At 40.1% G+C, this 26,390-nt stretch overlaps 1 protein-coding gene across 2 annotated transcripts in view; it reads left to right on the top strand.

The window, feature by feature from the left end:
• Positions 1-16,341: 16,341 nt before the first annotated feature.
• SOAT1 (sterol O-acyltransferase 1) overlaps positions 16,342-26,390 on the top strand; it is an 84,012-nt gene continuing 73,963 nt past the window's right edge. The window contains exons 1-2 of one of the 2 annotated variants that reach the window (XM_040446641.1): positions 16,342-16,486; positions 19,348-19,440. The gene's annotated coding sequence lies outside the window, so the exon portion shown is untranslated. The remainder of the gene's footprint in view (positions 16,487-19,347; positions 19,441-26,390) is intronic. The other variant, XM_040446640.1, reaches the window with a different exon arrangement.

The following is a 26,390-nucleotide window of genomic DNA, read 5'->3' as shown; positions in this document are numbered from 1 at the left end:
CAGGTCATGATCTCGCGGTCCGTGAGTTCGAGCCCTGCGTCGGGCTCTGTGCCGACCGCTCAGAGCCTGGAGCCTGTTTCAGATTCTGTGTCTCCCTCTCTCTCTGACCCTCCCCCGTTCATGCTCGGTCTCTGTCTCAAAAATAAATAAACGTTAAAAAAAAAAATTAAAAAAAAAAAACACAGACCGTAACAAAAGATGAAGAAGGGCATTATATCATAATTAAGGGGTGTACCCATCAAGAATATCTAACAATTATAAATATTTATGTCCCCAATGTGGAAATACCCAAATATATAAATCAATTAAAAACAAACATAAAGAAACTCATTGGTAATAATATCATAATAGTAGGAGACTTTAATACTCCACTTATAGCAATGACCAATCATGTAAGCAGAATATCAACAAGGAAACAATGGCTCTGCATGACCCACTGGACCAGTTGGACTTAACATATATATTCAGAACATTTCATCCTAAAGCAGCAGAATACACATTCTTCTCAAGTGCACATGGAACATTCTCCAGAATAGATCACATACTGGGTCACAAATCAGCCCTCAACAGGTACAAAAAGATTGAGATCATGCCATGCGTATTTTCAGACCACAGTGCAATGGTCACAAGAAAAATTTTGGAAAGCCCTCAAATACCTGGAGGTGAAAGAACATCCTACTTAAGATTGAATGGGTTAACCAGAAAATTACAGAAGAAATAAAAAAAATACACGGAAGCAAATGAAAGTGAAAACACGACAGTCCGAACCCTTTCGGAGGCAGCAAAGGCAGTCCTAAGAGGAAAATGGAAATTCAGGCCTTTCTCAAGAGGTAAGAAAGGTCACAAATACACAATCTATTCTTACACCTAAAGGAGCTGGAAAAGCAGGCAGCAAATAAAGACTAAAGCCAGCAGAAGAAGGGACACAATAAAGATTAGAGCAGAAATAAATTCTATAGAAACAAACAAGAAGAACAGATCAATGAAACTAAATGCTGGTTCTTTGAAAGAATTAACAAAATTGATAAACCCCGAGCCAGACTTATCAAAACGAAAAGGCAAAGGACCCAAATAGATAAAATCACGAATGAAAGAGGAAAACTCAAAACCAACAGCACGGAAGTACAAGCAATTATAAGAGAATACTATGGAAAATTATATGCCAGCACACCGGGCAATCTGGAGGAAATGGACAAATTCCTAGAAACTCACTCACTACCAAAACTGAAACAGGAAGAAATAGAAAATTTGAGCAGGCCCATAACCAGCAAAGAAATTGAATTACTTATCAAAAACCTCCCAACAAACAAGAGTCCTTGGCCAGATGGCTTCCCAGGGGAATTCTACCAGACATTTAAAGAAGAGTTAACACCTATTCTTCTCAAACTGTCCCCAAAAATAGAAATGGATGCCAGTATTATGAAGCCAGTATTACCGTGATTTCATTCTATGAAGCCAGACTCATTCTATGAAGCCAGTATTACCATGATTTCAAAACCAGACAGAGACTCCACTAAAAAGAAGAATTACAGGCCAATGTCCCTGATGAAATTGGATGCAAAAATTCTCAACAAGATACTAGCAAATTGAATTCAACAGTATATTAAAATAATTATTCACAGGTCGCCTAGGTGCCTCAGTTGGTTAAGCGTCCGACTCTTGCTTTCAGTTCAGATAATGATCTCACAGTTCGTGAGTTCTCTCTCTCTCCCTCTCTTTCTTCCCCTCCCTACTCATGCTCTCTCTCTCTCTCGAAATAAATAAATAACCTTAAAAAAAAAGAATTATTCACCATGATCAAGTGTGATTTATTCCTGGGCTGCAGCACTGGTTCAATATTCGCAAATCAATCAATGTGATACACCACATTGAAAGAAGAGAGGATAAGAACCATATGATCCTCTACATAGATGAAGAAAAAGCATTTGACAAAATACAGCATCCTTTCTTGATAAAAATCCTCATGAAAGTGGGGATAGAAGGAACCTACCTCAACATCACAAAGGCCATATACAAAAGACCCATAGCTAATATCATCCTCAGTAAGGAAAAACTGAGAGCTTTCCCCCTAAGGTCAGGAAATGACAGAGATGTCCACTCTCACCGCTGTTGTTCAATAGAGTACTGGAAGTCCTGGCCTAAGCAATCAGACAACAAAAAGAGATAAAAGGAGAGAGAGAGAGAGAGAGAGAGAGAGAGAGAGAGAGAGATCAAAGGCATACACATTGGCATGGAAGAAGTAAAATTTTCACTCTTCACAGACAACATGATACTCTATGTGGGAAACCTGAAAGACTCCACCAAAAAAGTTCTAGAACTGATACATGAATTCAGCAAAGTCACAGGATATAAAATCAATGTACAGAAATCTATGGCATTTCTATACACCAATAATGAAGCAGCAGAAAGAGAAATCAAGGAATTGATTCCATTTATAATTGTACCAAAACCCATAAGATATCTAGGAATAAACCTAACCAAAGAGGTAAAAGATCTGTACATTTAAAAATATAGAAAGCCGGGGCGCCTGGGTGGCGCAGTTGGTTAAGCGTCCAACTTCAGCCAGGTCACGATCTCGCGGTCCGTGAGTTCAAGCCCCGCGTCACGCTCTGGGCTGATGGCTCAGAGCCTGGAGCCTGTTTCCGATTCTGTGTCTCCCTCTCTCTCTGCCCCTCCCCCATTCATGCTCTGTCTCTCTCTGTCCCAAAAATAAATAAATGTTGAAAAAAAAATTAAAAAAAAATATATAGAAAGCTTATGCAAGTAATTGAAGAAGACACAAAGAAAGAGAAAAACATTCCATTCTCATGGATTAGAAGAACAAATATTGTTAAAATGTGTATACTACTAAAGTAATCTACACATTCAATTCAATGCCTAACAAAATAACACCAGCATTCTTCACAGAGCTGGAACAAAGAATTCTAAAATTTGTATGGAACCAGAAGAGACTCCGAATAGCCAACGTAACGTTCAACAAGAAAATCAAAGCCGGAGGCATCATAGTCCCAGACTTTAACCTGCATTACAAAGCTGTAATCATCAAGACAGTATGGTATTGGCACAAAAACAGACACATAGATCAATGGAACAGAATAGAGAACCCAGAAATGGACCCATAGATGTATGACCAACTCATCTTCGACAAAGGAGGAAAGAATATCCAATGGAAAAAAGTCCCTTTTAGCAAATGGTGTTGCTAAAACTGGATAGCAACATACACAAGAATGAACCTGGACCACTTTCTTACACCATACATAATCATAAATTCAAAATGGATGAAAGACCTAAATGGGAGACAGGAAACCATCAAAATCCTACAGGAAAAAACAGGCAGCATTGACCTCGGCTGCAGCAACTTCTTACCAAGCACGTCTCTGGAGGCAAGGGAAACAGAAGCAAAAATAACTATTGGGACCTCATCAAGATAAAAAGCTTTTGCACAACAAAGGAAACATCAACAAAAGTAAAAAGCAACTGATGGAATGGGAGAAGATATTTGCAAGTGATATATGGGATAAAGGGTTAATATCCTAAATGTATCGAGAATGTGTCATACCTAGAGAACGAATAATCCAGTGAAGAATTGGCCAAAAGCTATGAACAGACACTTTTCGAAAGAAGGTATCTAGATGGCTAACAGACACATTAAAAGATGCTCAACATCCCTCATCATCAGAGAAATACAAATCAAAACTACAAAGAGATACTACCTCACACCTGTCAGAGTGGCTAAAATTAATACCTCAGGAAACAACAGATATTGGTGAGGATGCATGCAGATGTTGGCAAGGAACACATTTGCACTGTTGGCGGGAATGCAAACTGGTGCCGCCACTCTGGAAAACAGTATGGAGGTTCCTCAAAAAATTAAAAATAGAACTACCCTACAACTCAGCAATCGTATTATTAGGTATTTAACCAAAGGATACAAAAATGCTTCTTCTAAGGGACACATGCACCACAAAGTTTATAGCAGTGCTATCAATAATAGCCAAAGTATGGAAAGAACCCAAATGTCCATTGACTGGTGAGTGGATAAAGAAGATGTGGTGTATATACACAATGGAATATTACTCAGCAATCAAAAAGAATGAAATGTTGCCATTTGCAGCAACATGGATAGAACTAGCATATATTATGCTAAGTGAAATAAGTCAGTCGGAGAAAGACAAATATATGATTTCACTCATATGTGAAATTTGAGAAACACAACAGATGAACATAGGGGAAGGGAAGGGAAAACACAATAAAAAAAAAAAACAGAGAGGGAGGCAAACCACAAGAGTCTCTTAAATACAGAGAGCAACTGGAGGCATCTGTCTACATGGGTGGCCTAGTGCTTGAGTTCTAAAAGGTGTAGTGAGCAGGGGAGAAAATGAAGACTTGTCCTGTTATAGTGGAACACTGGACAGAAACTCCTACGTGACTCTGGAAATCCCCCAAAAGGTACTTTTCTTCAGCATATAAACTAGGAAAAGAAATACTCCACAGGATTTGCCAGTGACTTTTGTCTGACTCAACCCAAGCTTTGTCGGAGGAAAATGACTCTTGTGAATTTCCCAACGATTCAAAAAACAAAATAAACAAAAAGCTCTAGCTAATCGTGGAGTTTGAGGTGGTCTTGAAAAAAAAGGAAAGAAAATAAAGTGGTCTTGAACTCTTCCGGCTCCACCTGGGAGCAACCCTGGGCAGAACAAATTGAAATACGCTCAGGAAGGATGCACTTTAAACCTCGGTCTGGGAGACTTCCCAAAGAATATGAGCGTACGTATGGTAACTTTAAGTTTTTGAGGAACTTCCAAGCTCTTTTCCAAAGGGGCTACTCCATTTTACAGTGCTACCAATAAGGTAGGAGGACGTCAATTTCTCTACATCTTTGCCAATATTTATTATTTGTCTTTTCTATTGTAGACATCCTAGTCAGTGTGAAATAGTATTGCTTGGTGGTTTTGATTTGCATTTCCATAATGACTAATGACGTTGAGCATCTTTTCATGTGTTACCTGCTATTTATTTGGCTTCGGGGAAATGTCTATTCAAATCCTTAGCCCATTTTTATTGGGTTATTTTTCTTTTTATTGTTGCATTGAAGGTTCTTTATATATTCTAAATACTATTACTTTCTGAAAAAGCACAATTTATCTACTTTTTTCTATTGCTGCTTGTGCTTTGGCTCCCTAAGAAACCATTGCTGGATGTAAAGTCACAGAGATTTACTTTTTAAACTTTTGTTTATTTAAGTAATCTCTGCACCCGACATGGGGCTTGAGCTCCCGACTCCCAAGATCAAGAGTCACGTGCTCTTCTTTAAAAAAAATTTTTTTTAATGTTTATTTATTTTTGAGAGAGAGACACACACACACAGATAGATGGAGCGTGAGGTGGGGAGGGACAGAGAAAGAGGGAGACACAGAATCTGAAGCAGGCTGCAGGCTCTGAGCTGCCAGCACAGAGCCTGATACAGGGCTTGAACTCAAGAACTGTGAGATCATGACCTGAGCCAAAGTCGGACGCTTAACCGACTGAGCCACCCAGGTGCCTGCAGTTACATGCTCTTCTAAATGAGCCAGCCAGGAGCCCTGAAGTTCACAGAGATTTAGGCCTGTGTTTATTTCTAAGAGTTTTATAGTTTCAGCTCTTATGTTTAGGTTTTGGTCTATACTGAGTTAATCTATATTGAGTTTTTGTATGTGATGTGAGGTAGATGTTCAAGTTCATTCTTCTGCATGTGGATGTCCAGTTGTCTCAGCATCATTTGTTGAAAAACATCATTCCTTTGGGTGCCTGTCTGGCTCAGTTGGTCGAGCATCCAGCTCTTGATCTCAGAGTCATGAGTTTGAGCCCTGTGTGGGGTGTAGAGATTGCTTAATAAAAAAAAACAATAATATGGGAAGGCAAGCTGGTGCAGGCACTCTGGAAAACAGTATGGAGGTTCTTCAAAAAACTAAAAATAGAACTACCCTACGACCCAGCAATTGCACTACTAGGTATTGACCCAAGGGATATAGGTGTGCTGTTCTGAAGGGACACATACACCCAATGTTTATAGCAGCACTATTGACAATAGACAAAGTATGGAAAGAGCCCAAATGTCCATCGATGGATGAATGGATAAAGATGTGTATGTATATACAATGGAGTATTACTCAGCAATAAAAAAGAATGAAATCTTGCCATTTGCAACTATATCAATGGAACTGGAGGGTATTATGCTAAGTGAAATTAGTCAGAGAAAGACAAAAATCATATGACTTCACTCATATGAGGACTTTAAGAGACAAAACAGATGAACATAAGGGAAGGGAAACAAAAATAATATAAAAACAGGGAAGGGGACAAAACAGAAGAGACTCATAAATATGGAGAACAAACTGAGGGTTACGGGAGGGGGTGTGGGAGGGGGGATGGGCTGAATGGGTAAGGGGCACTAAGGAACTGACTCCTGAAATCATTGTTTCACTATCTGCTAACTAATTTGAATGTAAATTTAAAAAAATAAAAAATAAAACAAGTTAAAAAATAATAATGAAATAAAATAAATTTAAAAAAGAATGTTTAATGATAAATTTTTTAAAAAAAGAAAAGAAAGAGAGTATTCCTTTCTCATTTAAATGATTGGCACCCTTCTCCAAGCGTTTTTTTATGGACTCTCAATTTTATTCCATTGACCTTTATGTCTAAATTTATGTCATAATATTTTTAATAACGCAGTCTACTGGCACATTATCACTTCTGTCATGTTGTATTGATTACGTGGGTCATCCCTGGTGCAATACAGGAAAAACTACCTAAGGGTGTGAAAAGTAGGAGGCAAGAATGATTTGGAGCCATTTTGGAGGCTAAATACCACAAAATAATAACCATCTAATGTACATAAAAATAAGCTCTTAGTAATTTAATAATACAAAAGGAGTTCAAAATATGATAAAGGTTACTTTCAGAATACCCTCAACATCATGTTTAATGGTGAAACATTAGAAGTGTTTCCTTTAATGAAGCCTGGGTGGCTTAGTCAGTTAAACGTCTGACTCTTGATTTTGGCTCAGGTCATGATCTCACAGTTGTGAGATCAAGTCCCTCATAGGGCTCTGCCCTGACAGGGCAGAGCCTGCTTGGAATTCTCTCCCTCTCTTCTGCCCCTCCTTTGTACATGATGCACACTCTCTCTGTCTTTCAAAGAAGTAGGGGCGCCTGGGTGGCGCAGTCGGTTGAGCGTCCGACTTCAGCCAGGTCACGATCTCGCGGTCCGTGAGTTCGAGCCCCGCGTCAGGCTCTGGGCTGATGGCTCGGAGCCTGGAGCCTGTTTCCGATTCTGTGTCTCCCTCTCTCTCTCTGCCCCTCCCCCGTTCATGCTCTGTCTCTCTCTGTCCCAAAAATAAATAAACATTGAAAAAAAATTTTTTTCAAAGAAGTAAAAGAAATGTCATTATAAAAGTGTTCCCTTTAGGGGAACCTGGGTAGCTCAGGTGGTTAAGCATCTGACTCTTGATTTCAGCTCAAGTCATGATCTCATGGTTTACGGGTTTGAGCCCCTGTTGGGCTCTGAGTTGACAGTCAGAGCCCGCTTGGGATTCTCTCTGCCTCTCGCCTCCTTGGGCTCTCTCTGTCTCTCAAAATAAATTAAAAAACTTAAAAAAAAAAAAGTGTTCCCTTTAAATCCAGGAACAAGGCAGAAATGCCCACTATGCCCATTCTTCTCTCCAATGTATTATAGGCTCTAGCCAGTGTAATAAGTTAAGGCAAGAAATAAAAAATAAAATATGTAACAATTTGAAAGGAAGCCATGACTGAAATTCTTTGGAGATAATATGATTTTCTACGTGAAAAACTGGAAAAGAATCCATGGATAACTTAATAAGAGCAATTATTAAGATCTCAGATATAAGATGATACCAGCAACAAATAAGAACATTTATTTTAAAATGATAGCCTTATTGTAGCAACAAAAAAGTGTAAAACATTCAGGAATAAATATGGCAAAAATGTACAAGATCTTGGTAGAGAAATTTATAGAAGTTTATTGAAAGACATTAAGAAAAACTAAATAAATAGGGAGATATAGCCTATCATGAACAAGAAAAATCAGGGGCACCTGGGTGGCTCATTCGGTTAAACGTCCGACTTCGGCTCAGGTCATGATCTCACGGTTGATGGGTTCGAACCCCACATCAGGCTCTGTGCTGATAGCTCAGAGCTTGGAGCCTGCTTTGAATTCGGTGTCTCCCTCTCTCTGCCCCTCCCCTGCTCATGCTCTGTCTGTCTCTCTGAAAATCAGTGAACATAAAAAAACAAAAAACAAATAAGAAAAATCAGGCAATAGAGTCATGCCCTACTAGATTAAGAAAAATCTTATTATTCATTTGTAATAGTTGAAATAGTGTGGTATTGACAAAAGGATTAACAAATAAACTTAATGGAACTGCCAAGACAGTCCAGAAACAGGGACTCCTAGCAGGTTCAGCTGGTGGAGCATGTGAGTCTTCATCTTGGGGTCATGAGTTCCAGCCCCACATTGGGTGTGGAGATGACCTAGAAAAAAAAAAGAGTATATGAAAAAAAAAAGAAGTAAGCACAGAAACAGACCATTTTATGGCAACTTGATGTACAACAGGGCTTTTGGTTGAGAAAAGATGCTCAATGGGACTTATTTTTAAAAATTTACCTCATGTTGGGACACCTGGCTGGTTCAGTCAGTAGAGCATGTGACTCTTGATCTTGGGGTTGTGAGTTTGAGCCCCATGGGTGGCATAGAGTTTACTTAAAATAAGAAAATAAAATATATACCTCATATCGAACAAACAAAAATAAATTCCGAATGGATGATTTAACACTTAAATGTGAAAACCAAAACTTGTAAAACTCCTAAAATAAATTACAGAAGTTCTCTGTGATGTCATGATGGAAGAATTTAAGACAAAATACTCAAACCATTAAGGAAAATATTACTTGCTTCTGTTCATCAAAATACACTATAAGAAGAGCACAAAAGGCAAGAAACAACCAGAAGTGATATTTGTAATGTATATAACTGACAAAGTATTAGTAGTCATAATATTTTTTATTAAGTTTTTTTATTTTAATTCTAATATAGTTAACATACAGTGTTATATTAGTTTCAGGTATATAATTTAGTGATTCAGCAATTCTATACTTTACTCAATGAACACCATGATAAGTGTCCTCTTTAATTCCCATCACCTATTTCACCCATCACCCTACCTACTTCCTCTCTGGCAAGCATCAATTTGTTCTCTCTAGTTATGAGTCTATTCCTGGGTTTGTCAATCTCTCTCTTTCTCTCTCTTTTTTCCTTTGTTTGAATGTTTTGTTTCTTAAATTCCACATATAAGTGAAATCTCTGAGTTATTTCCCTTAGCATTATAGTCTCTAGCTCCATCCGTGTCATTGCAAATGACAAGATTTCATTCCTTTTTCATGGCTGAATAATATTCCAGTGTGTGTGTATGTATGTATGTATGTATATACATATGTATATGCACACACACACACACACAACATCGTCTTTATCCTTTCATCAGTTGATGGATACTTGAGCTGCTTCCATATTTGGTTATTGTAAATATTGCTGCAATAAACATAAGGGTGCCTGTATCCCTTTGAATTAGTGTTTTGTATTTGGGGGTAAATACCCAGTAGTGCAATTATTGGATCTTAGGGTAGTTCTATTTCTAGCTTTTTGAGGAATCTTCATACTGTCTTCTATAGAGATTGCACCAGTTTGCATTACCACCAACAGTGCACAAGGGTTCCTTTTTCTCCACATCCTCATCAACATTTGTTGTTGCTTGTATTTTTGATCTGGGTCATTCTGACAGGTTTGAGGTGATACCTCATTGTGGTTTCGATTTGCATTTCCCTGATGATGAGTGACATTGAACATCTTTTCATGTGCCTATTGGCCATCTACATATCTTCTTTGGAGAGATGTCTGTTCATGTCTTCTGCCCATTTTAATTAGATTATTTATTTTTTGGGTGTTGAGTTGTAGAAATTCTTTGTATATTTTGGATACTAATCTTTTAGTGGATATGTAATTTGCAAATATCTACCATTCAGTAGATTGCCTTAGTCTTGTTGATTGTTTCTAGTGCTCATATTTTTAACTCTCACAAAGAAAATCTAACAGAAATATAAGCAAAAGCCTTGATATTATGATAGAAAAAACACAGATGGCCACTAAGTATATGAAAATGCTCAAATTCACTAGTAATCAGAGAAATTTAAACTAAACCCTAATCATATTTCATGTCCCATGTATCAGACATGCAAAAACTAAAGGGTAGTGAAGACACAGAACAGGTGCTCTCATTGACTACTAGCGTAAATTGGTACAACCACTTTGGAAGATAATTTGTTGTTTTTCTGGTATTCTGTTGCTGCATAGGAACCACCCCAAAGTTAGGGACTGACAATAACATTCCAAAGGTTCTATGGGTCAGAAATTGGAAGTCTTGGCTGGACAGCTCTGGAATCATTCTTTTAGTTACAGTGGGACATCTGGGGGGTGGGGCCCCTGGGAGCTGGCTAGGATCTCTCTTCATGGTGTCACAGGGCCCCTCCTTGTGATCTCTACTCCTGGGTAGCTAGGTTGAGCTCAGAGCATAGTGGCCTCTGGCCTCAGGGTGGCTACAGTGCTTGTAAAGAAGCTACAAGGTGCCTGGGTGGCTTAGTTAAGCGTCTGACTCTTGACTCTCAATTTTGGTTCAGGTCATTATCTCACGATTTCTTGCGTTTAAGCCCCACATCAGGCTCTGTGCTGACAGTGCGGAGCCTGCTTGGGATTCTGTCTCTCTCCGTCTCTTTCTGCCCCTCCCCTGCTCCCCGTCTCTGTCTCTCTCAAAATAAACAAACAAACAAAAAAAGAATTTAGCTTCTTTATTATTTTTTAAATTTTATTTATTTGGACAGAGAGGGGCAGAGAGAGAGGGCGAGACAGAATCCTAAGCAGGCTATGCATTGTCACGCAGAGCCTGATGCAGGGCTTTAACCCGCCAAATGTGAGATCATGACCTGAGCTGAAACCAATAGTTGGAAGCTTAACTGACTGAGCCACCTAGGCACCCCAAGAAGCTAAAGTCTTTTAAGAGCAAGTATCTGAGGGGCGCCTGGGTGGCTTGGTCGGTTAAGCGTCTGACTTCGGCTCAGGTCATGATCTCACGGTCCGTGGGTTCAAGCCCCGTGTCAGGCTCTGTGCTGACAGCTCAGAGCCTGGAGCCTGTTTCAGATTCTGTGTCTCCCTCTCTCTGTGACCCTCCCCCGTTCATGCTCTGTCTCTCTCTGTCTCAAAAATAAATAAACGTTAAAAAAAAAAAAATGAAGAGCAAGTATGTGAGTTAACAATGTAGAAGATGTGTGGCCTTTTATGAACTAGACTTGTTACTTCTGCCATATTCTATTGGTTGAAACAGCTACAAAAGCTTACCCACTATCACAGGAAGGGAACATGGGCTCCACTTCTTAATGGGAAGTGTGTCAAGGTCACATTATAAAAAAAGCATGGAAGATTTAAAAAAAAATTTTATTTTATTAAAATTTTTAAAAATTTAATGTTTATTTGTTTTTGGGAGAGAGAGATGGAGTGAGAGCGGGGGAGGGGCAGAGAGAGAGGGAGACACGGAATCCGAAGCAGGCCCCAGGCTCTGAGCTGTCAGCACAGAGCCTGATGTGGGGTTCGAACCATGAACCATGAACCATGAGATCATGACCTGAGCTGAAGCCGGACACTTAACTGACTGAGCCACCCAGGTGCCCCTAAAAATATTTTTTTTAATGTTTATTTATTTTTGAGAGAGAAAGCGTGAGCAGGGGAGGGGCAGAGAGAGAGAGAGAGAGCCTGAGGGAGAATCCCAAGCAGGCAAGAATCCCAAGCAGGCTCCACACTGTCAGCAGTGAGTCTGATGCGGGGCTCCAGTTCAACAACTGTGAGATCGTGACCTGAGCTGAAGTCAGACACTCAACCCACTGAGACCCCAGATTCCTAAAGATTTTCTTTTTAAGTAATCTCTACACCCAACGTGGGGCTCAAACTCACAACCCTGACATCAAGAGTTGCACACTCCACCAACTGAGCCCCAGACGGAAGATATTTTTGTGGCCACCTTTAGAAAATACTATCGGCCCTAGGCACTATTTACTAAGATAGAAGATGTGTATACCTTGTGACTCACAATTTCGCCTCTGGATATTTACCCTAGGGAAATTCTTTCCCCGGAGCATCTGGAGACACATCACTTTGTAATTACATAAAACTGAAAATAACACTGGAATAGATACATAAAAAAAGAAAATGAATGAACTTTAGCCACACCATTGACATGGACTAATCACAAAAACAATGTAGAACTGAAAAAGCAAATTCTAGAATACATATGTTATTGATATTATATTAAAGTCACAAATAAACAAAGCTGTTTGTGCTACTTTGTTATATGGCTTAGGAATATCTATATTTGTGGTAAACCAGCAACTTACAGAGAAAAACAAAGAAATGACTAATATAAAAGTCAAGATAGTGGCTTCAGGAGTGGAGAATAAGCAGAAAGAGGCATATTGGAAGGGGCATATTGGAAGCTTTAAGATTCTGGGATGTCTTACGTTGAGTGATAGTTACTTAGTGTTTAGTTTATTATTAATCTTTAAAACATATGCCTATATTGAATAGGTACTTTTGTAATTATGATAATTCTCACAAAATTAGAAAGATACGCATTTATATAAAAGCCTTTGTCATTGTGTAAGGCAGAGTAAAACCAGTAGGAACCTATTTTTCCAAGAAAGTCTATTGGCCAAGGATAGAAAGGAAACCTGTTTTCTCCTCTGACAACAGATCTTTAAAACATTATTTTATAGGAAACCACTGGTATGATAGACTGGTATGCAATGCAAAATTCTCATTAATTTTAAAGATGACACATGAGACATCAAAGACATTGGGTGAGGATATGGGGACACACGCCTAGATTTCTTGATGAGTGGGGCATACAAGTTTATTCTTTCTCTGTCAAGAGATTTTTTGGCAGAAAAGTTTGAGAAGCCCTGAATCTTGATTACTCATTATTTGATTACTCATTATTTCAACGCATAGTGTGTTTTCAGAATTCTATGCTTTTGCTCCTGCCATTATCTCCAATATAAACCTTTCAAGTCCAAAAATTGACTTGGTAAGATGGAGGAGATGACAAGCCAATTTGTTCTTGCCCAGCCCCAGCACAATGTTAATTTACATTCTTTGTTCCCGCAGAAGGGAGATAATCCTCTGTGCAAGTCTGCCTTCTGACATGAAATTTAAAGACCTGCGTCCATTGTTTCATATTGATCCTGTAACAGCATGGACTGATAGCTGATCAGTGAAATTTGTTGTTGTTTCATATTATTTTTATTATTTAAAATTAATTCAGCCCCAAGAACCTATTAGGAAATCTGAGTCAAATTCCTAGTGGGTGGCTAAAATCACCACAGTTATTACTTGAATTTTGACTGATAATTTCTATAAAGTTAGATTCCCAGTGAAAATAAAAGCTGGACAGTTAGAATATTATATAGAGGATCTTATATAGTTTTAGAGAGTTGATTTTATCCCTGAGCATGAGGTTTAACGTTTTCCTGCCCCTCTTTCTAAGTAACATACCAAGAAGGCATAAGTCTCATTACCACTCACTGTAGAAGTTATTCACTGTGCCAAAGGATGCATATTAGTGATGCAGACTGAGTAAACTTGTTCTCTATTGCTTATGCTTTACATGTCCTGAGGACAAAAGACTTGACTCTTCATAACTATCCCTGCTTTTGGATTTCTTAAATCTACCATATCTAAAGAAAACCTCTTGAAGTATACCTCCTACTTCCTATACATGTGATTCAGTTAAATTCCAAACCTATTTATTGGTGCCTACAATCACTGTGATGGATACTATATAGGGGAATCAAGAATCAGTAAGACCATCTCTGTTCTTCAGAAGCAATACAGAATTTTATGTGTGTATTTGTGCATGTGTGCGGTATATGTGGGAAGTTGGAGAAGGTGGTTTACAGTTATCTATATACTGCAAACAAGGCAGAAGACATATGCTGTATAGGATCACTGGTAACATTTGTGGGGTTGAGGACCAAAGAACAAATTAAAGCCCACATGCTTTAATCTTTTAAGTTTAATCTTTTAAAAGTTATAAATCAGGGGCACCTGACTGGCTTAGTCTGTGAAATATGTGATTCTTGATCTCAAGGTTGTGAGTTAGAGCCCCATGATGGGTGTAGAGATTACTTAAAAATGAAATCTTTATTATTTTTTTTTTATTTAAAAAAATTTTTTTTTTCAACGTTTATTTATTTTTGGGACAGAGAGAGACAGAGCATGAATGGGGGAGGGGCAGAGAGGGAGGGAGACACAGAATCGAAAACAGGCTCCAGGCTCTGAGCCATCAGCCCAGAGCCCGACGCGGGGCTCGAACTCACGAACCGCGAGATCGTGACCTGGCTGAAGTCGGACGCTTAACCCACTGCGCCACCCAGGAGCCCCTAAAAATGAAATCTTTAAATAAAATAAAAGTTATGAATCAAATTTACACAGACTATCAAATAAAACATATCCTCCTACTTCAATAAATATTTATAAGAATCAAATGGGAAAATACCAGCAATGCTATTGTTTTTATAATGAAGTGAAAGGTCAAAAATGAAAATTTAAGGGGCGCCTAGGTGGCTCAGTCAGGTAAGCGTCCCACTTTGGCTCAGGTCATGATCTTGCAGTTTGTGAGTTTGAGCCTTGTGTCGGTCTCTGTGCTGACAGCTCAGAGCCTGGAGCTTGCTTCAAATTGTCTCTCTCTCTCTCTCTGTCTCTCTGCCCTTCCCCTGCTCTCTCTCTCTCTCTCTCTCTCACACACACACACACACACACTCTCTCTCTCTCAATAATAAATAAAGAGTAAAAAATGACAATTTAAACATTCCATTTGTCTAGATTTTTGACTGGTGATCTAATGATGTTTGGATAAGGGTAAAATTAAAACACACGTAATTCATATACCATTATGTATTTATTCTGTAACATTTATCTTGCTATTATTTGAACAAAACCATTAATTATTAGAAATAATTATCATTAAGATTATCATTTATTGGGGTGCCTGGTGGCTCAGTTTGTTAAGTGTCAGACTTCGGGTCAGGTCATGATCTCACAGTTAGCACAAGCCCTGCATTGGTGGCAAGGGCGACTTGTACAAGTCCTCTTGGTTTAAACGTTCACAGAGTTGTCACTTCCAGGAAGCCCTATCCATTTGATCAGAGTAGCTTGACAGGGTCATGGGTGGCCCTCTCAACTTGTTTGGAGTGGGTCAAAGTCATTAGGCAGGCTCTGAGCGTGGCCCTGGTGTCTAATGCTCTCAGTATTCCCCTGTCACCTACCTTTACTCTAAATTCCTTTGCCTTTGCAAAACAGTCTGATTAACCTTTGCATCTAATCTACGTCCTAAATCTCTCTGCACCATTAGCTTTCTTTTGATTATGCAGTTCCCTTTAAAAAAATTTTTTTAATGTTTGTTTCCGAGAGAGACACTGTGAGCGGGGAAGGGGTAGAGAGAGGGAGACACAGAATCCAAAGCAGGTTCCAGGCTCTGAGCTGTTAGCACAGAGCCCAACACGGAGCTCGAACCCACGCACCCACCAACCGTGAGATCATAACCTGATCAGGTCTGACGCTTAACTGACTAAGCCACCCAGGTGCCTCTGTCACAAACCCACCTACCGTGAGATCATGACCTGATCCGAAGTCTGACGCTTAACTAAGCCATCCAGGTGCCCCTGAAGTTCCCTTTTAAATTTCTTAATTGTCCCATCATTTCACATATCTCACATATCTCCTTATCTAGTATAGTTTACAAAGCATTAAAGTATCCCATGATAAACGCTTCTGGCTCGTGTTTCTAATTTGCTCCTAGAGAGAGGGTCGACTTAAACTGCAAAGATCCACAGTTCTAGAGGCGGCTTCTGCGAGTCTCTGGAGGCGGCAACTAGACTCCCCGGTCTCGAGCTACCACGCCGGGTGCCGTTTCGGAGTTGTAGGAAGTTATCTCGGTTCGCTGGAGCAAAACGCAAAGCAAGCTGCCGTAGCGGGTACACGAGCGGCTCGCGCTTAGCTGCTTTCGGATGAGCCCGGGCCAGGTGGGCGCCCGGGGGCCTGGGAAGGGGCGGGGCGGCCGTGGGCGGTGGGAGGAGCCTGACGGCGGGCCGTGCCGCCAATGAGCTCCCGAGCCGGCGCGGGCCGTGCGCGTGACGCTGCGTAGCGGGCCGCTAGGCTGGGGGCGGAGGGGCCGGGGAGTGGGGAGCTTTATCTTCGCTTGCGGCGGGGCTGATTGCGCTGCCGGTCTTGGACCTCGGGAGAGCTGCCCGTAGCCCACCTTCCCGCCAGCCTCGCTGCGAGGGCTTCCCGGCTTTGGCGTTCTCGCCCGCTGTCGGGCTCCGGCCCCAGGTAATGCAGATGCTTCCCCATCCCCTCCTCACTTCCCGCCCGGGTCCACCCGCGTCAGCCGGAGAGGAAGGGGAAAGAGGTGGCGGCTGCACCTCGGCCGGACGGGCCTGGCCTTGCCCTGGGCCAGAGGACGGAGAAGGCGGCCCGGAGCCGAGGGAGGGGGGAGCCTCCGCGAGTCCTGGCGAGTTTGGGAGGGTGGGGAGGGCGCGAAAGTTACGGTGGGCGCCCGCGTGGCTGGCAGCCCTTTGAACCTCGGAGGTTTGTTGCGTGCCTCCCAGATCCCGTGGCATCCCTCGAGCTGGTAGTAAAGAAAGTTATGAATTAGAAGACATTTTATTCTGTAAGAAGCGAAACCAAAAATGAGCTCAGGAAGTTAGCTTTTCATTGATTTAGGATAAAAGTAGAAGGCGGGCACTTCAAGATTCGAAATCTGGGCACCAAAGCCTTTCATCAAGCTCGTATTTTATTTTCAAATATTAAGGTGTAATTTTCTGTCACTGAAATGTTAACAGCCGTTCGGTTATATTTAGAAGTCATTTGTAACCGAGAAACAAGTATAAACGCTATTTTTCATATTTATGTAGAGATTAAGTTCATTGGTCACTTTCTAGGTCGCTGCCATCGTTTAAACTATTTTTTCAGAGAACCTCCCTTTGACATAGAATTCAGCTTGAATCCACCCCCACCCCCTTATGTGTGTAATATCCATGAGTGACTTGTTAGGGAAATTTGTGTGTTGTCTAGGCTTGAAGAGTGGCATTTGTTAGGAGCTCTGATGTATTCAAGAGTAATTCTTTAAAAATGCACCTGTCCCAGTGCATCACGTGATTGGAACTCTCAAACCTTTCACATTCTCTTAGGATAAAGACCAAAATACTGCTGCCATTCTTCCCATCCATCTCCATTTCTTTTTGGCCACTTCCCTCCTGGTTCTCTAGGCTCCAGCCACATGAGTTTTATTTTTGCTCCAAGAAAGCCTCTTTCTCTTTATGGTCTTCTAGTCTTATAGGGGTTTTCTTCACCTCTAATGTGCCATTCTCTCCTTTCCCCAAATCCAACACATTTCTCAAGTGTCATTTCAGAAAACCTATCTCTATTAAGCTGTCATACTACTCTGTTTTCCTTAGCAGTTAATCATCAATTGTAATATGTTTGTTACTTAGATACTTTAATTGTTTGGTAGCATGTACATTTCATGAAGCCTGGGCTAGTGTATCTTGTTTATGTCTGAATTATCAGCATCTGGTCTAGCACCTGTGGCACAATGAAAGAACAAATGAGCTGGAGAACAGAGGAAGGAAGTTTTCAATGGGAAATATTAACTACATAAAAGTGCTTGTTTCCTTAGGGAAGGAAATAGGAAAAGTTTTTTTAATAAAGGGCAGTTAACAACTTTTTTTCCTCTGAAATTTATCAACATAGGGTAAATGATTATATTGACCATACAAGTGTGAATGAGAATTTATGTGGGTTCCTTAGTGTAGCCAACTGGCTTAATGACGTAGTTCTTTGCTATAGAAGTGTTGTAAGGTTGTACTTGGGTAAACCTTTGCTTGGAGGGAAGGGGGAGAAACTTTACGTTTTGAATTGTAAATTTATCTGCAATTGTTCTCTTTTTCTCCACTGAATGTGAGAGTGACATAGCAAAGTTGGTCACGTTCTATTTGTTTTATAGATTTATAGGTTCTTTTGAAAGCCTTATTTATTAAAAAAAATAATGTTTATTTATTTATTTATTTTAAGAGGGACAAAGAGTGAGCATGGGAGGGACAGACAGAGAGGAAGAGAGAATCCCAAGCAGGCTCTGTACTGTCAGTGCAGAGCTGGATGCGGGGGTTCGATCTCAGGAACCATGAGATCATGACCTGAGGAGAAATCAAGAGTCAGACACTTAACCCACTGAACCACCCAGGTGCCCCTGAAAGCTTTATAATAGGAACACTGCAGGCAGGCTAAAGTTGCCATTCTTTCCAACATGGTTCGTTTGTTTCTTAAATCAATTTTTTTCTGTTTTCCTTTCTTAAGGCAAATTAGATATGATGACACTGAACATTATGAAATCAATGCACAGATTGGATTCTTAAGAAATAGTGTCTAGTCTCTGTGTGGTATTTTGAAACAGCTATCTGGTCAGCTCTCTGTCACCTCAGTGTAAATGTTTCCATTGACACTTACTGGTGGTGTGACTTTGAACAAGTTTCATAGGGTTTCTGAATCTTTTGTATCTTTTAAAATGCAAGTGTTCAATGAGATGAGATGAGGTTCATCGCACCTGCCCTGCTACCCAGCACTAAATGTTACTGGCTTAGTAAACATTAGTTCCTGGTTCCTTTATGGCTAGACCTCTTGAGAGACTAGTCTTGTGATCACTGCCTTTACTTCCTCAACTCATTTTGCAGCCCAACCCAATAGATTTCTTTGTCCTTGAAATGAACCATACAAGTAAATTGTAGCTATTAATGTCCCCAAATTGTGAAATTTCCTGTGTCCAACCCTCCTTTTTTTATTTCCTTCTTTTTTTTTCTTTTTTTTGGGTCTTACTTGAATTTTCCATGATATTGATCAGATTACTTCTTGAATCTTCTAACTGGGTTTCTAATATTACTTGCTTCTGGTTCTCTAATCTCTCCTAGGCCTTTTCACTGTTCTTTAGGTACCTTATAATATTGGGAAAATGGCTTAATCACCGGGAAAATGGCTTAATCACCTGTAAAATGGGATAATAGTATCTACTGCATAGATTGTTGTGAGGATTAAAGGAACCATAGTAAGTGTTAGGTAAATGTTAGCTTTGATGTTTCCTGGGTAATTTCTTTTTTTTGTTTTTTAAGTTTATTACTAATTTTTTTTTTTTTTTTAAGAATCTCTGCACCCAGCGTGGAGCTTGAACCCACGACCTGGAGATCAAGAGTTGCACACTCTTCTGACTGAGCCTGCTAGGTGTCTCCTCCTAGGTACCTTGATTTATGGTCTCTCCCTGGGTGATTTCCTTCCTGTGGTTTGGCCATAGCTGCTGCCACCGATGAATCCAGATCTCTGTCTCCAGTCTCGACTTGTATGTTCACCTGCCTGCTTTTCATTGTCACTGGGCTGACCCACAGGCACATCATGCTGAACTTACCCTCTCCTTTCTCTTCTGTAGTCACGTATCTCTATGGTACACCCATAACCTCAGCCGAATTACAAAACTCTGGATCTACATTTCTGGATGCCTTCTGGATGTAGCCACCTGGATATCATCAATGCCTCAGCTTAATGTTTGTAGATTTATCTCCCTTATCTCTAATTTCTTCATGAAATCATTTGTTCATTTAATCATCACCTGCCGTTTGAGCCTTATTTCAGGCCTTTATCTTTTTGTGTGTGTGTGTACTAATTGTTCTCTCTGCCAGTCTCTCATCTTCTACACTGGTGTCTGAATTATCTTACTGAAAGACAAATATGAAGTCACCTTCCTGTTTCTTTTTTATGTATATATTTTAAATGTTTTTAAAAAAGTAGTCTCTGCATGCAACCAGGGGCTTGAACTCACAATCCCGAGGTCAAGAGTGACGAGCGCTTCGCTCGCTGAGCCTGCCAGCCTCCCCACCCTGTTGTTTAAAAACCCCTGCAGCTCCTTGTTTTTGTAAGTTGGAAACTCTTTCTAATCAGCCCTAAGGGCCCTTGACCTTTTGTTCTTGTCCTTTCATGCTCCAGCATTATTCCTTCTCTTCCTTTAAGATTTAACCTAGATTTTACTTTTTTCAGGAGACCTTTCCTGATGGCCCCTAAGTCCTGTTGGGCGCCAGGCCTGTATTTCCTTAATACTCTGTGCATCTCAGCTACTACTGTTCTATAATATCACTGGGTGTTATAATTATGTTATAATTATATTATGTTATAATTTAAAAATCGCTAGATTTTTAGTCCTTGAGGGCACAGGCTGTTAGAGTCATCTTTGTATCCCAGGGCTTGGTACTGCAGTAGACCTCAATAAAATACTTGAAATAGTGAATCTGTCACCAAGGTCTCTACTTGTCCATGCTTATCGTAGAATGCTCTCTTCTTCCCATCCGTTTTGATACATTGGAACTTCTGTTTTTTCTTTCAACTCTGGCTTTAATATCATTTCCTCTGTGAGGATTTGTTTGACTTCCCTAAATGGTTTGTTATACCTTCTCGTGTGTGTGTGTGTGTGTGTGTGTGTGTGTGTGTGTGTGTGTACATACACAGGGTAATGGGGTAGACCTCTGTATTATTACAACACATTTATCTACCATCACTGTAGAAAGAGATACTTAATCTATCTACATGAATTTTCACATAGTTGGTGTATACTTTCAAGTGTCAGAAACACATTTTTTTTCCTTTTTCTATCTTTTTTAACACATTTTTTTTCAATGCAAATTAAAAAGCTTTCTTCTTGCCTTCTGTGTTTAAACTAACATAGCCTTTTTAAGGTGCACCAGGGTCATTAGAGCATGAACTTGAAGGTCTGCTTTGACACAGTGATGATTTATGGGACTTATTAGAAACCTAACCCGTTTGATCCTACACTGAAAGACCTGTTCTTGCTTTCATTTTTAATGTTGATTCCTTAAAAACTTTTAAAAGTTTTTTTTTTTTCTTTACTGTCATCTATAGTTATGCTTCCGGCAGTCACTGCCCTTTTCTGGTTGAGGATGCCGCCAGGATTACCTATTTCCTAGGGTTATTGTTAGGATTAAAGGAGGTAATGTACAAAAAGTCTTATCAGGGGCGCCTGGGTGGCGCAGTCGGTTAAGCGTCCGACTTCAGCCAGGTCACGATCTCGCGGTCCGTGAGTTCGAGCCCCGCGTCGGGCTCTGGGCTGGTGGCTCGGAGCCTGGAGCCTGTTTCCGATTCTGTGTCTCCCTCTCTCTCTGCCCCTCCCCCGTTCACGCTCTGTCTCTCTCTGTCCCAAAAATAAATAAAAAAAAAAAAAAAGTTGAAAAAAAAATTAAAAAAAAAAAACAAAAAACAAAAAGTCTTATCAGAGAGCATAGCAGATAGTAACTACCCACTAAAGGAAACTTACCATTATTAATAATATTTTTCTAATTATTTGAATCACTTCAGGAGGATAATCTCAAGTTTAAGAGATTTTCCAGTGGAGCAAAGGGCATGGCATTTGTCAGCAAATTGTTTCTTAGACAACCTGAGTGTAGAATTGGGTCCTGAATAGCAGTTGCTGATGAAGAATCCTGAGCTCTAGAACAGATCATTTTTATGTATGTTTATTTTTATTTATTTATTTAATTAAAAAAAATTTTTTTTAAATGTTTATTCGTTTTTGAAAGAGAGAGACAGAGCATAAGCAGGGGTGGGGCGGAAAGAGAGAGGGACACAGAATCCAAAGCAGGCTCCAGGCTCTGAGCTGTCAGCACAGAGCCTGATGTGGGGCTCGAACCCACAAACTGTGAGATCATGACCCGAGCCGAAGTCGGATGCTTAACCGACTGAGCCACCCAGGTGCCCCATTTTTATGTATATTTATATATAAATATATAATTTAAATCCCAAGCTAGGTAAATGCCCTCATTAACTTTTATATTTATCTTTTGGTGTTAATAGGTAAAGTTAGAGATAAAAGTGAACACCATTTCAGCTTTCTTGCTGTTTGTTTAATGATCACTTCAGGACATAGGAAGTGGACGTTTGTTTCAGTTCCTTCATTTCCTCTTTATTTTTTTAAGTAGTATTTATTTATTCAGCACTTTTTTTTTGTTTTTTTAAGTAGGCTCCATGCCCAGTGTGGGGCTTAAACTCACGACCCAGACATTAAGAGTCAGTCACGTGCTCTACTGACTGATCCAGCCAGGTGCACCAGTTATTTCATTTCCTTAACACATGTGAAAATACTTGGTAACACTTTTTTCACTTAAAAAATGTGTATTAAGTGCAGTGTATGTGCCAGGCATGGTTCTAGATACTTGGATAAAATAGTGAACAAGACAAAATTCTTTTCATGGGGATTGTCGTCTTGTGGGTTGATAGACAATAAACACTATAATGCTTTGGGCAGTAAGTGTTCTGAAGGAAAGTAAAGGAAGGTAAGGGATAAGAGAGTAATACGGTGCAAGAGCGTTTAGTTAAGGTAGACAGGGGAGACCCCAAGGAGGGGATGTTTGAGCAGAGAACTTAAATGAAGTGAAGGAGAAAGCCTTGTATTTGAGGGAGATAGTCCAGGCAAAGGAAATAGCAAAGGCCTGTGAGTAGGAATGCTGTGGCTTATTCCAGGAACAGCAAAAGGCCAGAGTCACTAGAGCAGAGCAAGTGAAAGGGTTGTGGGAAGTTGAGGGTGCAGGGGAGGGGCAGGGAGTGAGTGGCAGATCATGGAAGAGTTATTAGACAATGGTGAGGAGTTGGAACAAAATTCAGTGTTTGAAGGGTTTTGATCAGGGGAGTGACTTGCTCTGACTTAACCTTAAAAGGATTAATCTGGGTACTATGTTAAAAAAAAAAAGTAGACCAGAAAGGAGAAAATGGAGAAAGACCAGTTAGGAGGCTACAGTGAGATGAGACAGTGACTTTGACTCTGGTAGAGGTGGAGGATGTGGTGAGAAGACATCGGAGTTGGGCATTTATTTTGAGGGCAGCCTAAAATGGACGTGCTGCTGGATTGGGTAAGGGAAAGTAAAGAATTGAGGATGGCTCCTCGGCTTTGTTTAAAATCTGGGCAAAGACTAAACTGGGGAAGACAATTAACCATTAACTGAGATAGGTAAGGCCGTGAGAAGAATGGCGTTGGAGGGAACATCAGTAGTTCACCTGCTGGAAATCAGAATTATGGACATGGTACAGTTGTTGGTTAACAGTGAGGTCAAGGGGAAGGTGTGACTGGAACATGAGAACAGCTTGTTGGAGACGGGAGGAAGTCAGGGAGCTGGCGGCCCAGGGTATTGGATGGATCTGTGTACGTGGATGTTGAAGTTAAAGAAGTGTGGAAAAATTAGCGGTGGGGAGAGATGGGGGGAGTGAGTGAGATTCAGATATCCCCTCATAATCTTATGATTTACATGATCTGAGGATTTGATCAACGTTGAGGTGAGCCATTTTAAGTGATTTATCTTTCCTAACATCTGTATGTATGACAGTAATACAATTTGTTAATGTTTTCTTAGAAGCCACACGGTACTTGAGCTGCATTTGAGAAGGTAGATAAATATGGCCCTTTGTTTACCCTCATCCGGTACATCATAAAAGCAAACACTAGAATTTGAGGGATGATGTGGCTTAATGTTTGACTGCCATTTAGCATACAGGAGGTAGATATGTGCGTATCAGATTACTTAGTTAATTTTTCAAACGTGGTTGTGAATAATGATGGCACTTTAGTGTGTATTATCTTCTTTTGTTATCGCTCTGTGCAGTAGTATTTATCTTCATTTTCTAGATGAAGAAACAGGTTCCAGAGAGGTTGGAGGATTTAGCGAGGATACCGTGATATGACGGAGCAGGCATGTAAACTACTTCTTGGGGTACAGATGTCAAATCCTGTGCCTTCGTAGTTCTCACTTCTGCTAAGTAGGGGAAATCAAGGCCAAAGAAGTTCGTGTGGATTAGGATACAAAGATTTTGTTATGTAAACACTTTTCTTCTTGGGCTCACTTCTAAAATAAGTATTTTAATACTTTAATAAGTATTAATATTTTAATAAGATTTAAATTGTGGCAGAATAATTGTACAGACCTTGTACCTGTGCTCTCGCTTTTGAAGTAAAGCTTTCTTCTCTAGTAACCCGGAAGAACAACTTAATGGTTGTTGGCCCCTGGTCTCCTTACCAAGAACTCTTTTAGTAATGTTTTCATTATTCTGTAGGGTATTCAGGCTTAAGTTTTTTGTTTTTTGTTTTGGCTTTTTAAGCAGCATTTGTCAACTTGTTTTAGTATTTTTTTCACCTCTTATTTAGTGCTTTTAATCAGCTTGAGAATTGATTTCTCAGTGAATTGATAGTCTCGGCCAAAAGCAAAGTAGCATTGTTTTAGCCATCCTGTACAGCGTGCTTTATGTAATAAAATGTATAATTATTTATTTCAGTTATTGAAATAATTGAAGTTTTTGCATACCCTAGAAATCTAGGGCACCCCTCCCTAGTCTCGATTAAGAACAATTGTCATAGATCTTGCTGAGTAGGATACATAAAGGTGTTTATTTTCTTTAATTTTTTTTAAGTTTATTTATTTTAAGAGAGAGCAATTGAAGGAGGGGCAGAGAGAGAGGGAGAGAGAATCCCAAACAGGCACCGCACTGTCAGTACAGAACCTGATGTGGGACTCAAACTCCCGAACCATGAGATCATGACCTGAGCTGAAGCCAAGAATTAGACCCTTAACTGACTGAGCCACCCAGGTGCCCCTTGGATCTTTCTATCTATGTTGTTTTCTTCCCTGATTTCTTTTCTCCCTGCCCCCCCCCCTTTTGTAAGGTTATTTATTTATTTTGAGAGAGACAGAGACAGCATGAGCAGGGGAGGGCAGAGAAAGAGGGAGAATCCCGAGCAGACTCTGCACTGTCATCACAGATATGGGGCTCAAACCCACGAAACCATGAGATGACCTGAACTGAAGCCAAGAGTCGGATGCTTAACTGACTGAGCCACCCAAATGCCCACTGATTTCTTTTCTACTTCCTGATGTCTCACTCTGAAGGCATCCCCCAGTGGTCAGTTCTTCTCTGATCTCTCTGTTGGAGAGTTGGATGCCCTCTGGCTTCCTCTGTCACTGTTAACACAAAGCACTTTTAATTAAATTCATCAGTTGCCCTGACCTCTTTCCTAGGTTCCTCTGAATTGGCTCTTATGGGTCTCCTAAAATTTCTACTTCATGTATTCATCTGCTGTTCCATAATTTTGTTTCATTTATTTGATTTCTGAAAAAATTAGAAGGAAATTGATCTAGATTAGCCAGATTTTTACGTTGCTGAGCAGTGATATTTAAGGAAACAATCAAACTCTCCATGTACTGCATTTTGTACGGGAAAGGACATTGTAACATAAAAGTTTAGAAAGGCCGTAATATTAGAATTTAAAAATATAAAGCTTTAAAAATAAGTACTTTGTTTTCCTTTTTGCTTCACATTAAGGAAAACACAGTAAAATACTGCTTTGGAGTTAACCTTGTACTGTGTTGATCTGCCTAAAATTTGACTTTGATCATATTTTTCAGTGTTTAGAATGGGCTTACCACTGCCTAACTGAAAAATAAGTGCTCGTTTCTTAGGCCTTTATAGTTTAGCTCTCCTTTCTAGTCTTTTCCCTCATCACATTTCTCTGTTACCGACTTAAAAAAACCATGCAGATAGTTAATGATGTTTGTGGTTTGGATCTGACCCAGGTTAAAATCTGGCCCTGTGTGGTCCTGGGCAAGTTACTGGGAAGAGAAGGAAAGCCTTGGCATCCCCGAGCTGTGCTGATACTGTCAACGAGGCCGCGATGTTGTGGGCAAGCCTGGCATTTACCATCTGGGTCTTCTTGGTGTCCTTCTGTCGACCACAAACAATTTCACTGAATGTCAGCAGCAGACAAGGCTACTCTGTGATCGTCGTGGATCAAGACAGAAACAACATGCTATAATCATGTCTTAACCTAGACAAAATGTGAACATCGTCCAAGTCATAAAATTTCTACCACCCCCCTCTCCAGGCTAATGTGAATGATTGTTGCTGCTCTACTGGTTATAGCTTTAGCCTCTCTGTGGAGAAGATTTGTTGATCTACTGATCATGACATTGTTCTGCTTTCTGACTGCACCCAAGCCAGAGTCAACCCCTACTTCTTTGGACTTTTCCAAAAATCATCTAGCCAAGTCCCAAATCTTAAGTCATTTCTGGTATTCTGAGATTCCCCACAGTTTCCCTTCGTGCACATTCTTAATAAACTCAACTCGTTCTACTATAGGTATGTTTCT

This window comes from Herpailurus yagouaroundi, unplaced genomic scaffold, assembly GCF_014898765.1.
Source record: "Herpailurus yagouaroundi ecotype Mexico unplaced genomic scaffold, PumYag 195, whole genome shotgun sequence".
NCBI classification, from domain to species: Eukaryota; Metazoa; Chordata; class Mammalia; order Carnivora; family Felidae; genus Herpailurus; species Herpailurus yagouaroundi.
The sequence above is the reverse complement of the archived record's forward strand: the minus strand, read 5'-3'. Positions and strand labels throughout refer to the sequence as shown.